Source organism: Dipteris shenzhenensis, chromosome 27 (genome assembly GCF_047967505.1).
Source record: "Dipteris shenzhenensis isolate YYH24624 ecotype China chromosome 27, Dip_SZ_1.0, whole genome shotgun sequence".
Lineage (NCBI taxonomy): Eukaryota > Viridiplantae > Streptophyta > Polypodiopsida > Gleicheniales > Dipteridaceae > Dipteris > Dipteris shenzhenensis.
This window is the reverse complement of record NC_141622.1, coordinates 47,335,366-47,348,393: the sequence shown is the minus strand read 5'-3', so window position 1 is coordinate 47,348,393 and position 13,028 is coordinate 47,335,366.

Here is a 13,028-nt window from a genome sequence, read left to right as displayed (position 1 = left end):
TCCATTGACTTACTACTATTACATAGATCTTTCAACCTTCAATGTCAATCATGTGGATTGTGTCCCTCTATATTACTAGTGCTATATTTGATCATTTTCAATTTATCATTATCAGATTTTAAAACAAAACCAAGCTTGATGAGACAATTAGTAATGTGATTGCCTCTCTTCCTTATCACTACATGAGAGTTACAATGTTGTCTACCTGGTGGGACTTAAGGGAATGTCTACCTCCAACAACAAATGAATTTTGATTCCATTTAGTCCTTCTCACATTACATTTTTTATGGAAGTCATCGTTTTTGGCCCTTGAGAAGTCCACTAAGAAATATGTAAGATAGTGTGTGCATTCAGAAGATGATAGGGAGTTATAGAAATTATACATACGTAAGGGATTTTTTAATTCACGAGAGTATACATAAGGTGAGTTTTTATCCCTAACCCCAAATAGGCATAGTTAGTAGAATTCTAACCATTATTTGGAGAATCTGATGAAGTTATAATGAAACCAAATATAATTGTTTTGATAGTGTGACCAAGAACCTTATCAAGTTTGTCTCATTTAGACCTTTGTGCATTGAACTTTTAATGGAAGTCAAAATTTTCTAATCTTAACCTCACCTAGGCACCAAAATAGGTTGCATCACTGGCATGGTACATCAATGGACTAAACTTGATAGGACTCTAGGGTGTAAGGTACCAAACTAGGGTACATCATTGGCATGTTGCACATGTAACAAACATTTGTATGACTCTAGGGAATAGCATGGACCATAATGTTACCAAATTTGGTACTATTCAGACCTTTATTGCATTCTCTTCATCAGCATATCTACAAGGTAATCAACTGTATAAACCTTGATAAGCTCTAGGCGCTTGTCCTCAAGTACCTCCCTGATAAAATGGTACTTGGCCTTAATGTGTTTGGTCTTTCATGAAAGATCGGATTCTATGCTAGCTGAATAACACTCATGGAATCACTATGCAATGTCTATACACCTGTATGAACCCCCAAATCTCCCACTAGCCAATCAAGCCATATAGCCTCCTTGCAACCCTCTGCAAAGATGAACACATATCTAGAAGTGGATCTCCTGCTATCCACATGCCTTGCATAATTTGAATATGTGTACCCAAGTACACGCATCTCTCCTCTGCCAAAGTAGATGCACATCTCCTTGGTACCACCTCATGATGCACTTAATTGCCTCCCAATGACTGTTTCCTAGATTAGCCATATACCAGCTAACAACTCCCACCGCAAATGCAATGTTTAGTCTAGTAGCTATCATAGCATACATAAGACTCCCAACCGTTAATGCATAAGGAACCTTGGCCATCATAGCCCTCTCCTCATCTGATTTGGTACTATCTTTCTGACTCAGTTTCACATATGGAGGAAATGGAGTACTTACTGCCTTCCCCGCCTCCATATTGAAATGCTGAAACACTTTTGTAACATACTCCTTTTGTGAAAGCCAAAGCAGTTTCCTACTCCGGTCACGCGTGATTCGCATACCAAGTATATGACTTGTAGGTCCCAAATCCTTCATGTCAAAGGCCTCATGCAACTTGGTCTTCCATGCATCTAGTTGTACTTGTTCGTCCTTTTTTGTTCTTTTTTTAACATAATGTCATCGAAAAGTAGCCATTGTTTGGAGTTTATTTTCAGTGAGGTTCCCATAGTATGTCTTGTTTGATAGGTAATTTTGTTTGGTTTGCTGGAGAGAATGGACATTTCTAGTTTTTATATAATGTTCCATGTCATTGCCAAGATCACATTTTATAGCGGATGCGAGTGCCCGCTCGTCGCTACTGATTGTCATGTAGCTGTTATCGTTGCTTGTTGTTGTTCTAGGGTATGTGGCATCTGCTTGAAAATGTGCTTGTTTGCAAGTCGATGTTGTCTTTGTTTTCTTTGTACATGTCCTTCCAAGGTTAGGGTTGTTTCATCCAAAGTGTGTTCGTGAGTATAGAATAGAAGGTAGAGGAGGCAAAGTTCCTCGGGCTCTTTAATTTTGTTGTAATTATTGAAGCATATTATTCTCTCTTTTCTTCTTTTTTTCACACATCCTTGCTTTATATTGTATGCACTTGCGAATGTGACCAACAAAATATGATGCAATTTTTTGTGTCTCTTTAAATACTTGGTTACAATGTCATCAAAGAAGATGTATGTGCTATCCGAATGAAGTAACTCTAGTTGAGCACGTCTTTTTAACAACAACGCCCTGTCATCAGGTGCACTTGTGTTTATGTATGTGAACTCCCCTGATGTGCTTGTTACAGGCAACGAAAGGCATAGGTACATTGCCTGTTGCACACTGATGTGTTGCATATTCAATATAGCATTGCCTACCTTGCGGACACGTTCATCGACCGTTGCATTGTCTCGGAAGCTTTGAATGATTGCGTTCTTAACTACATTGTTGGTCTGTTTATCAACTTTTGTTATGTAAGATGTGCAATGCCGTGTGGGGGTTATGAATTGTATGTCAGTGTTGGCACCCCCCAGTTTGCTCAACGTCGGGTTGAAAGTATTTGTAAAAATATCTTTTGGATCTCTTTCAATGAATATTTTTGGTTGAGTGATGCTGCTTCATAGTGCCATTTCGTATACATGCTCAAAGAGACTGGTCTTCTCTAGGAATGAATCAAAAGTGAACATGGTGGTCTTGTAGCACTTCTTTGACTTTTCCCCAAAAAAATTGGTATGTATTATTAGTATCCTCATCAAGCAAAGATCTCAGAATTTTTTGTGATGCATCGGGGCCTTCGGGAATCCAAAGCGATAGTGCATACGTTTTTTCTTTCTCGTTTGTCTGTGGTTGTGCGTTTGTATGTCATTGAGTGTGGGGCCAAGTTATGCACTGTCCGTAGTTATGTATTTGTCAACAAATCTTTCTATGGCCTCATCATCAACGTCATTGTTGTTGGGTGCTTTGTCAACCCAGAGAAGGCCATGATCGTGCTGGATCCCTCTGTCTTGGAATTCGGTAACAAAGAAGAAGTCCGATATTGTTCCCAAAATCCTGTTGCAACAATGTTTTGAGGGCTTTGAACCTGTGGACATAATATTGTGCAGTTGTCACCGAGTCTGCTCTGATCTTGTGCTGGATGTTGCCATTTGCTTGCTCCAGATGTTCATTGCTCGTTTTTTTGGTTGGTTCATGCAAAGAGTGCACCAGTGGCTCCCATCGTTTCTCGGCAATGGATAATGTGATGAAGAATGCCGAAGGACCAAGCTGTTTGTTATGATTTGGGTAAGAAGTACTCGAATATATTTTGTTAAGTTTTAGGCTATAAAAATTTCTTTGAAAATTAATTCCTTTAATTTCCTTCCTATCTTCATCAACAAAATGCGTGTGACTTTACATTGGATTGCAATGGTCGATAATGTGCATTTATGAATATAATGCATTATTTTTCCAAAGCTTAGAAGATGTGATCAAGGAAACGTTGCAATCTCTAAATCTAGAAGTTTGTAAGTGCGAAAGTTATTCTTCTAAAGTAGTACTTACAAATGCATTGGAAAGGTGGCTCCACTTCGAAAGCAAAACAACTAAATTTACTATGGTTGTCTAATTTCATTAATTGAAATCTCATTGCAAAGTTTACGCAAAAAAAAACTAAGCGTTGCAATGGTATCAAATCATAACAAAGGAAAGAACTAAATTTTAAATGTAAATCCTATATATTGTTGCCAACATTTCAAACCGCAACAAAATAGTACATTATTAATTAACAGCATGATAAAAGCATGGGAGAGAAAGCAACAAATGGAAAAAAAATTTAAACAAACTGATTGCACTTTGGAACACTACTGATCCTTTCTTACATGTCTTTGCAGCATTACTGTGGTCTCAAAACAAAAGATGAAGTTTTCATCGAGACATTTCAATGTGCGTAGCAGTGCATCATTTACACAAAAGAAAGTTGGAGTTCTCAAAGTCGTATCTGTGTCCCTCCTAAAAGAGACAATGGCACCATTATTGGATCTCATAATAAATTGGGCAAGCACACAAGAAATGTTTATCTCACCCAACCTCAATAATTTGCAAATTTGTTTCTTTATAGGTGTATTTGTGGCTCTCCCTACCTCAATCCTCAACAAATGGGGCAAGATATGTATATGTCTGCTGCCAATCACTAGGGCATGTGAGACTATTTGGGTGAAAGCATGCTACGATGTATGTGAAAAGTACTCTTTTTGGCAAAAAATGGTGGAGTTCTAAGAAGCCATATAGTACTAAATACTATAGTACGAGGCCCTCCTTCCTTGCGCATCAAGGATTCTATGATCTCCAATCAAATGTTCCCCTGCACAATGAGGATTTTTAATTTCTTGATGTCCCTCTAGTAGTCTCTCTCTCTCTCTCTCTCTATGATATTTATTTAGTAATATACTTAGTAAGGCATTTACTCTAGACTTATATAAATAATGCACTACCAAGTTATTGACATTAATGGTTTATAACTTTATTTCATAGAATTTATTCATAAAAATTTTATTTACATAAGAATAAATTTTAATTTACTCACATAAGAAATAACTTTATTTCATAAAATTCATTCACGTAAACTTTCTTCACATAGCAAATAAACTAGTATTTATTCACATAAGAGAATCACAATTACAACCCAAACAATTTGCTTATATATTTTTTCACAAAAGAAAGAACACAAACAATTACATTTCACACAAATAACTTCAACTAATATAAATAAATACACAATTTACACAAGAGATGAAGATCTCAAACAAGAGATCCTAAGAACTCTAACAAATAAAAACACAAAAATAATTTACACAAGTGGTTCTAAGAAATTTAACAAACAAAAACACAAAAGCAATTTACATGAGAGATCTTAAGAAATAAAAAACAAGAGATTCTAAGGACTCTAACAAACAAAAGCACAAAAATAATTTACACAAGAGATCCTAAGAACTCTAATAAACAAAAACATAAAAACAATACACACAAGAGATCTTAAGAACTCAAAAAAGAGATCCTAAGAACTCTAACAAACAAAAACACAAAAAAATATCCAAGAAGAGATCCTATGAACTCTAACAAACAAAAACCCAAAAACCATTCACACAAGAGATCTTAAGAGCTTTAAAAAAAGCTCCTAAGAACTCACACATACAAAAACAAAAATTCCATCTTATTTTAGACCTTAGAGATTGCTTAAGCAATCTAAGAGGCCTTCCTTGTTTTCTTTTCCTTCTTTGATCTCTATTGCTCAGCTAGAGAACCAAGCATGAGATGAGCAAAGTACAAACAACTGTTGGCCTATATAGGAGAAATTATTCGTACTATTAGCTGTATTCATACAAATAAGCTATTCTTACTAATACCTATTCGTACGAATACTTTTTATTCGTACGAATGTTGATGGATGATGTAGTGAATTGTGAAAAAAACGTGACGTGGTAGCGAATTTTTGCTCGTTTTTTTTTCCAAACGAATTATTCGTCTGAATTTCCTGAATTTTTCGAATCACAAATTGGAAATTTTCTACTTAGAGCATATGCACTATGGTTTATATGGATATCCAGAAATTCTTTTCAATTCAATGATGAGGTCATGCATGCTGAATAGCTCTTTGTTAATTGGTACGAATGCTATGTTCTTACTAACTGATCACTATCTGCTGTGGTTCAGGCTAAGTTTCTTTTGGACCAAGAATATCATAACTACAATGACCAAGTATCTCAACTTTAAGCAGAACTGGAAGAGCACATCTAAGAGGCAAGGAGATGCTCCAACTCAGGGGTGGACATGCAGGCTCAACTCCTCCCTTCACTCTTTCCAGTCAAATCAGAACCTGCAGACTAGAGTACCTCCAATGGCTACTGTTTCCATGCTACTGATCTTCTGTGCACATGCCCATTACACTAGTGATTGCTGTTGCTATGATGGATGCCAAAACAACAACTCTGTTTTGGAACATGCAGTTAATTGCAGCACACTGTCTCTTTCTTGGATAGTCAAGGATGTAGCTTAGTATGTGGCATAGCCTGCCTTCAACAAGCACATCAACTCTTGAGTATATTTTATTGGTTTTGCTTTTTCCCACTACCAAACAATGGTTTTCTTGTATGAGGTTATTCCTCTCTAGAGGGGAACATTTTGTCAAGTTTTGACACCATTGTACAAATCATATGATTAGAATATAATCAAATTTTCTTTGCCCAAAAAAAGAAGAAGTTAGGAAGCACAGTACCAACACAAGCTCCCGTAGTCATGGACCGCTTCAGGTGGGTGGCTTCCAGAGAATTTCCACAAAGGAAAGTTATGGACAAACATACCCAAACAAATACGAAAACCATGCGGATGATCAGAGTTTTTCTATATTAATGTGCTTAGATACCTCTTGTTGGGTCCGTTTTCCCGTGTTTTCTTCTCGCGTCTCTCTTTTTGTCTCCAACCTTTTGTGAGAAGATCTCAGCAAGCATGTTGCAACCAGAGAACGATGTTTACCAAGTCGATTTGGAAAGATCTGGAGAGAGTTTATGGACACTAGTAGCGGGGAATTTTAACGAGGTCCCATTTTTTCTACATTTCTTTCAAACTTCCGTTCAAAATTTTGACTTCTTTTTCAAGAACTTATGTTCGCGATCGCTCTGTGTAGGAATGATGAATATGGCAGAATCAGGGAACCCTTCCAGACAAAAAGCACATTTGGTTCATCGAGGTAAATACTGACTCCCTCTATCCTGGACCCGCCAATCCCTTTGCCCCTACTGCAAGAGTCTCTCCTCAATGGAATAACTGAATAGAACTTGTATACGTAGCTTTGGCATATCGCATTTGCTTCCAAACTTCGTCGTCTCCGTGCCTGCCTGTTGCGATCATACACTCAATTTCCATTCCTTCTGAATCAAAATATGGCCTTGCATCTAAAAATTCAGTAAGCCTGTCTGAGCTGTCAGCGCTATCTCCATCCGCATCCATTTTCATTCGCGTCGAAATATTATCGTCATGGAAATTGTTGTTGCTCTTGTTTGCGTTGCATCTTTTACGCTCTTCATAAAGCCTTAGTTGGATTTCAAAGTTGGCCAGTCTTTTGTCGTGCCACCTTACGTTGCTTTTGTATGATTACTATGCCGTTTTTTTGGGGTCTTTACATGGAGTAGCAACTAGTGATGCTTGCTGTATACCATCTTTTTCTGCTGCAGCGCCTCGGTGGTTCTTTGACAATTGCCTCTGATGACACTCTCCCTTGCCACACACAAACTTTGCTTACATTCTACAACGGGTTCCCCTTGCTGCGTTTCTCTACAGACTCTATTCTCTTATTCACCTAACTATTTCCCCCCGACCTTTCTTTCATCTCTGGCCGCGTGCAATATTTAACATATTTTTCCTTTGCTGCCTTCCAATACACAGTCTATTCTGTTATTGCTCTTAATATTGCCAAAGCCAAATCAAGCGTACACTTTATGTTCATCTCTGTTTTTTTCTCTTTTTTGTTCCACTGTAGAAATCATTGACCAATGTGAAGTACAAAGTCTTCTATCCGAACCAGAGAATGACAAAGTTTGCTCACCCAAGTCCACCTCTAGACACGTAGTTCACATCCTTTATCTCGAGCGATTTGACGAGCTAGAAAGGGGACGCAAAATAAGAATGGATTGAACATCTTAAGAATGAGTAATTCTTGGAAGGGACAAAGAGAATCGTACCTTTAGACACCCCTTCTTGGCTGCCGCAAGGAATGCAGTCTTCAATGTCTTCTTGGAATTTTTCTTTATGCCACCGTCTTTGGATGGAGCTAGATCCAATGGGAAGGTCTTTGTGGTTTGGGGACCAAGAGTGGAAGTTTTAATGAGAGGACTCCTTGCTGCGCGAGAGCTAGTATCGCCTCCCTCATTGGTGCAGCGAGACTTTTTTTGAAAGGACTAACAAATTAAAAACAACAAAGTGGGGGATAATGAAGTTGATGTGTTGGTAATGCACCACGAGCCTACCTTTTGTTGGATGAAAGTTTTCCGGTCGAGCCTTGCTACTCGTGACATGTCTTTCTGACACACCGGTGTCTATGAGGACGCCTAAAGTAAAGAGGATAAGTTAACAAAATAGCGATTTCAAAACAATCAGCTATCATTATCTAATATATAGCATGTTATTATCCATTAAATGGGTTGATTTTAAGGAAGAGACTTTCCATGCTAGGAGACCTTTGATATGACCTATGTGATCTTTAATACCAACTCAACTTTTGCTTCGAGTATGAAAGCATTTTGTGTCAACCAAATATGCCACAAACATGTCCATTTAAAGAAATGAAAGAAGACCACAAAGTCTAGGCAGTCCATCCCAAGTGGAATCTTGCCGAAAATCTAGGCTTAATTGAGATGTACCTATTCATCAATAGAGTTCGTATGCGATAAAGAAAGTCCCACCCCTTCTTTGCCATATGGCATGTTCAAAATGAAAAGATGCAAACAAGCTTCCAAGCATGTGATATAAAAAACACAAGGACTAGAAGCAACCCTTTGCTTTCCCACACCTTCTTCACCATATGGCATGAAATGAAAAGATGCAAACAAGCTTCCAAGCATGTAATATAAAAAACACAAGGACTAGAAGCAATCCTTTGCTTTCCCAAGGCCAAGGCTCCCACTAGCATGTGCTAGATAAAAACCTTCACTTGAAATGGGATCTGAGAGACCCAACCTTGCAAAAGTGCATCCTTTAACCAGGCATTGTCTTCCATGTGTACTAGAGCCAATCACCAGTTTGAGTGAGCCAGCGCTTCTCTTTCACCATCATATGATGCACTTGATTTGTTGTATGCTAGATGATATCCTGAGGGTTTATAAATACCCAATCCAACCAAGGCTGATGAAACTCCACCTACGGAATGTCATCAAACAATATAAGGGAACCCCTCACGTGCTCCCATAACTGTACATAGCCACAAGGAATCCAAACAGTTTATCAAAGTTTTTGAAATGACAATAAATGGCCTCTATGGGTAAATAATGCACCCTAGACTCGCATTAAAACCAACAAAGAAATTCAATTAAATTTGGGCCTTTCAACTGATTTGTTAGGCCACTGCAAATTTGGGAAATAGCCAGCACCTCACCTACTAAAGAATTCAACTGCAATTGTTGATTAGAGGCTTCTAGTTAGTATGTTGCCAACACCACCTTCCATGGGATCATTAAATGAGAAACAAGAGATGTGAAGCCACCACTCAAACCCATTGAGCACCTTTCAGTATTACCCCCACCAGGTTCCATTAATCTTGGTTTTACCATGCAAATTTTTGACTGCCTTTATAAGTGCTTTAGCCATCACCCATGGCTCTAGGACACATATCTTGGAATAAAGGCCAACTCCTAGCATCCATATACAATCAAAAATATAGTAAGGCTGCCCCCTTTCTCCTCTTGAGAGTAGTAACATGGTCCCAAGAAATCCATGTCTACCTGAGCTTATTGCTTGCTTTTTTTAATAGCATAAATCTAATGGGATGTAGTGGGATGTTGTATTCTCTCTCTCTCTCTCTCTCTCTCTCTCTCTCTCTCTCTCTCTCTCCTATTAACTCCTTCAATTTCATACCATTCTTGATTTTTTAATGGACGTCTCAACCTTAAAATTAAGAGAGGGACCTTTTCTGTGATCCTAACTCCCCTCGTGGCATGTGCAATCAATACAAAGGGGAGAGCCTTGAGGCTAATCTCATAGGCAATTGTGAGCATTGGTGGACCTTGGATATAAATAATGGTAGAACCCCTCCCCTTTACCCCGGATAGCCCCTTTTGGATGAAGGGGGGGGGCATTGCATGTCTATGAGGCAAGGCTTGGGACCCCCACACCCAATGCACTTAATGACAACACATGGTGATTGTTGTTCGAGAATATTATTTTGGAAGCTCCTTAAAATTACACATGCACCAAAATTTATAGCCTTTTGAACATTTGGCAATTGTTGTTAGAGATTATTCTTTTGGAAGATCCTTAAAAATACACATGCATCAAAAGTTGTAGCCTTTTGAGCTTTGTGTAGCTAAGAAAAAGAGTTCCTTTAGTATTTCATACGAAGAGCTTTTCTTTTCTAGAATTTAAAATATATTTCATGTGCATAAGGTTCCTAGTTTGAGCCCCACATATGGGGACCTTTTTATTTTTTAAAAAATTGTTGTATGGAAAGAGAGAGAGAGAGAGAGAGAGAGAGAGAGAGAGAGAGAGAGAGAGAGGGATTACACTCATAATTTTTTATTGTGCTAGCTTGAAAATTCTTACCATAAAAATCCCCCTCCTTGAATAGCTAGATTTGTTTTTAGCAAACTATTTGACAAGTCTACTATTGTCATTACCCTTTTCCATTTAATGTCATTACTTGAGAAAATTTGGAAACTTGATGTCATTTCCAATATAGTCACTGTTCACACGAGGCTTGGCTGTTCATTTTGTAGATATGGTTGGTAAATTTCTATGGCAAACCATTTTATATCCTTAGTAAGATGATTATCTTTGAGTGAAAAGTATTGGTGGAGGTTATTTGGTTTTTGCAACTATGGCACCTAAACATATTTGTATTCTGCTTATTTCTATTGTTTAGTAAAAGTATGGACACTCTAGACATTTATTTTGTGTCTTATTTAAGCTTCTATTCTTTAGTAAAACAATATGGACATCCCAAAATTTTATTTCATATGTAATTTATGCTACTTTATGCTAATGTGTCTATTTGATTTTCAGTGCAATAGTGTAGATGTTCTAAAAATGTATTACATGTGTGGTTTAATGTAGCATGTACATTGTCAACATTCTAAACTTCATCATGATTTCAAATTTTTAGCCTTGTTTTGCTACTCTTAAATATTTGAATTTCATCCTATAAATGGCACATTTGCTCATATTCAAGGCCAATCCTTCCATGCACCCATGGACCTTTTAATTGTATACTACTTTAGGAATTTTAATGTACATTGATATTGCCAGTAAGAGTATGCGCTTGTAGTAAGAGTATATGCTTGTGTGAAATTTTCAAAAAAGAAAAGAAGACAAAAATTACATCACAACCTGATCAATCATAGGTAAGGTATATTATCATGTCTACTAGTAAATAGGGAACCATCAAAATCAAAAATAGCTCGGTACTACAAATTCAAAACAAATGCAACTGTGGTTTTGGTAGATGTGAGATACAAAAATGAAAGTTAACAAAGCCACTATTTGAAAGTTGTAGATGCTGCAACTAATGTTCACTATTCAATCATAAGTTGATCCATTACATCAAGGTTGAGATGAAGAATACACATTTGCATTTCAGTACAATAGTAAGGCATTAAAAAAGAATAAAAAGTTGCATATAGTTAGATGCACACAATTTCACAAGCATCGGGACCTAGAAAACCATTACAGAGAGCAACATGTAGAGAAAAAGACTTTGCATTTTCTTGTGGGCTTTGATTGATGTATAGTCCAACAACATCTTATTCCCTTTATAACCAGATAATGGAACTTCCTTCTAAGCTCCACTTACAAAAGCACCACTAAATCTAGTGAAAAATCCAATGCAAATAAAGGAGCATCATTCATTCGTTAAATCAAACATGTCTTTGAAGGTTTCAAGAACAAGATGCCTCTTTAGATCAACTTTTATGTTGGAGGTACTAATCAATGATCAAATAGAGGCTACCCTCAATCTTCCCTCAATCTTTGATTTTAAGAAGTGGATTAGATGATGAAGCTTCATTCTTTCATGTTTCTCACCAAGGACCAACAGAAACACCTTCTCCACCACCCAAAACAACATGAGAAAACGCAAATGTAGCTCTGCTTGCACAATCTCCTATGGTAGTCTAGTGCAAACTAAGAATAGATTCCTCTTGGGTAGCCTCTGCCAAGAGGGATATCTTTCTTGGGTTGTGTGGGTTTGATACTGGGCACTTTGGACTCTATGGAAGGACCCAAACCATAGAGTATTTGGTGAGCCACCTCTAGCAAAATGTCATTTCTTCTCGATTTCTGAGACAATCGTTCTTAGATCGTCTCTCTACCCATGATGTAGACCACCTTGCATACTTGTCATACATTGCTATCTTTACCTTGTACTTGTCATACATTGCTATCTTTTGACATTGTAGATGTATGCCCTCCATTTGAGGGCTGCCTTCTCTAATAAAAATGCAAGTAGATTCCTAGAAAAAAAAATAGAAATGCTTCTCGGCCTGTCTGCTGCCCTTGATTTGCCTTTGCACTGGTCAGCTTCAGACTCTATGCAAGGCCCAGAAGACCTTGCCATAGCTCCATACTACAAGCACTTCTCCTGATGCCATCTGTTGTAGCCCGTACAGCTTGCTGACATCACCTCCATGTTCATACCTCTCCTCCAGCCACTCAACCTTGTGCATACCTGCTCATGCCTGAGCTGTACTGCCACGTGGAGATCTTGGCTTGTTGCAGTCCTCCAAGGCACCCAGTGTGCTCTAGGTATCTCTATACTTGTGCTGCCCACATGACAGTCTTGATGCTATCCAAGTGGCACCCCCCAAACCCTAGGTTCACCCCCTCCCCCCCAAAATGGTGTCCTCATACGGGGGCTTACGTGATGGAGGGGCTCTCTTCTTCTCAATGTCTATAGTAGGATTGAGGTGGCATATTCAACCTCTTCCTTGGTTTCTTTCCAAAAATTTTTAAGGTTCTCTATTGACCGGTTTTGGGTGGCATTTTTGTTCATGCCATGCATGATATATTTCCACTACTAAGCTAGCTCTTGCACCTTCTTCTCATACTTAATAGAGCCTTTCTCTTTGGAGGGGAAAAAACTAATGCAAACAAAGGAGCATCGTTGATCGTGAAAGCAAACATGTCTATGAAGTTGTTAGGAATGTGATCCCTCCTCATATCGATTTTTATGTTTGAGGTAATATCAAGGATCAAATAGACATTACCCTCTCTTTGAAACTCAAAGATGCCTATGGAGTGTGCTCATTGGGTTGGTGTACTTCATGGACATGACACTCTAGCATGGCTTTTGTAATTGGGTAGGCAACAAAT